The sequence below is a fragment of the Grampus griseus genome, assembly GCF_964374135.1.
Source record: "Grampus griseus genome assembly, chromosome: 1".
Classification (NCBI taxonomy): domain Eukaryota; kingdom Metazoa; phylum Chordata; class Mammalia; order Artiodactyla; family Delphinidae; genus Grampus; species Grampus griseus.
In genome coordinates this window covers 145,269,133-145,271,769 of record NC_139017.1, presented here as the reverse complement: position 1 = coordinate 145,271,769, position 2,637 = coordinate 145,269,133, and positions in this window count along the sequence as shown.

Below are 2,637 nucleotides of genomic sequence, written 5' to 3'. Positions count from 1 at the left end.
ATATAACAAAAAAACAAACAAACAAACAAAAAAACTAAACATACAAATACTCTATAACCTAGCAATTGCACTCCTGGGCATTTATCCCAGAGAATAAAGACTTATGTTTACACAAAAATCTGCAAATGAATGCTTGTAGCAGTTCATAATAGCCAACACTGGAAACAACCTAGATGTTCTTCAACCTATGACTAGCTAAATAAACTGAAGTACATCCACACCACAGAATACCATTTAGCAACAGTAAGAAACATATTGATATACATATGCTCAACAATCTAGATGAATCTCTGGAGAATCATGCTGAGTGAAAAAAGCCAATTTTAGAAAGTTACTATTATATGATTCCATTTATATAACTTTTTTTTTTTGCAGTATGCGGGCCTCTCACTGTTGTGGCCTCTCCCGTTGTGGAGCACAGGCTCCGGACCGGATGCACAGGCTCAGCGGCCATGGCTCACCGGCTCACCGGCCTAGCCGACCAGGGAAGCCCTATATAACATTCATTGAAATGACAAAGCTATAGAAATGGAGAATAGATTACTAGTTACCAGGGATTAAGGAAGGGGTAGAAGTGAGAGGGGGAAGGAAATGGGTGTGGCTATGAAAGGGCAACATGAGGGATTCTCAGGAGGTGATGGAAATGTTCAGTATCTTGACTGCATTTTTGTCAATAACCTGGTCTTGATGTCATACTATAGTTCTGCAAAATGTTACCATTAGGGGAAATGGTAAAGGGTACATGGGAGCTCTCTGTATTATTTCTTATAATTGCATGTGAATCTGCAATTATCTTAAAAATTTAATAAATAATTAAAAAATCAGTAAGAAATTATCCCCTGCCCCACCCCAGGCAAATAGTAACAGTTATCATCAGAGGCAGATTTACCATAAAGCTAAAGGTAAACTTCAGGGCCGACCTGCACAGAGTGTTCTAATTGGGGAGAAGCCAGATTGCAACAGGAAGACTTTCTGATAAATTGCCTAGAGGTTTCAGAAGAAAGGGACCTAAATTTCCAAGATTCCGTAATTTTAAAAATCTCATTCTAAATAAATATTAATGTGTACCTAATTTTAATGTGTACCTAATTTTAGAAGGTCTCAATAAGTACTTACAAAAGCTTCACGCCCCACAAAATTTGCCTCAGCCCCTCCTTACCATTCAGATCCTGGGTATTCTCACTAGGTGTGTGACCTTAGATTAGTGTCTCTGAGCATTTCTTCATCTGTAATATAGGGATGATAAATGGAATATCGCCTGCCATATCAGAAAACAAAGGGTGTCACAGTCTCAGCGATTGCAGCCGTGCAGCCAGCACTGAAGGTGGTGAGCCCTGAGGGAACTCAAGAAGGAAACAAAGAATACCTGCCATCTAGCAGCCTTCAGACTGCAGCCACTCCCTAAGGTGAGCCCTGAGGAAACTCAGGATGTGAAAGCACAGGGTACTGGCCCCAGATAGCTAAGGTGCATATCAAAGGAATGATTTCATTAAGCCCAGAATCTTACATCTTCCCATACATAGCAAAGCGTTAAATTCCTTAACATGCGATTTCTGGTTTTCTTTAATTAGTAATCTTTTGATGTTCCACACCACCTGCCCTTTGTTGCAAAACTCCTATATATCCTAGCTCCCCCCTCGCCTCCTCAGAGTAGTTCTCTCAGGGTTACTTGAGATGCTGCCTCCTGGGCTTGAAGTCCTAAAAATTCCCGCCAAATAAAACAACTCTTTGGTTGTGAATGATTTTTAGTCCACAGGGACAATAACAAACCTACCTTACCGTTGTGAGCATTAAATGAATTATTATAACTAAGAAGCTTAGAAGTGCCTGGCAGTAAATGCTACGTGTATACCCTTACTATTAGTGAGCACCTGGGTTGTGCCTGGCATTATACTGAGAATTTTAAGCACATTAATTTAATTCTCAGAATAGCCAAAGTACTAATATAATGTAAATTTTCGGTATGAAGTAATTGACGTTTTGAGAGACTGAGTCTACAGGTAGACTGAGTGTATAGGATTCGGACTGACTCCGAAACCGCACTACCACCAACACGGTTTTCCCTAGGAAGGGAAGGTAGCTTCCTCCAAGACACCCCAGACCTTAAGTTCACGTCCCCTGGGGGCTTTCACTGCCTTAGCCGACCACGTAGTAGGGAGTCCAGGAGGAAAAACTCCCTCCACCCCCGGCGGTGGAGGTGGGAAGGAGAGGGCCGGGCTAAGCGACATCTGACTCCAACCTCGACCTCCTCTCCAGGTTCGGCACGCACACGCGCACACACACACACACGTGCCGCCTTTCTCAGCCTTCCGCACACGGGGTCAGGTCCTCCGCGGTCCCGTCGGAGGTAAACTGTCACTTCAGCTGCCGTCCGGGCAGCTCACCGGCCTCCCGCAAACGGCAGTGGACCGGAGCCGGAGTCCAGCCCGCGGGTGCAAAAACCCGGCGGGCGCGCTCGCCCCTCCCACTTCGCCCAACGGCTCCCGCCACTGCAGGCCCCGCCCTACCTCTTAAGTCCCTCCTCCTCGCTCGTCCGTTTAGCCTACCCAGCTCCAGAGTCCAGGCCTCTCAGCGACCACAGCGCTAGGCCTGCCCCCGTCCTTGGGTCGCGAGCGCCGAAGTCATCGAACGCAGCCA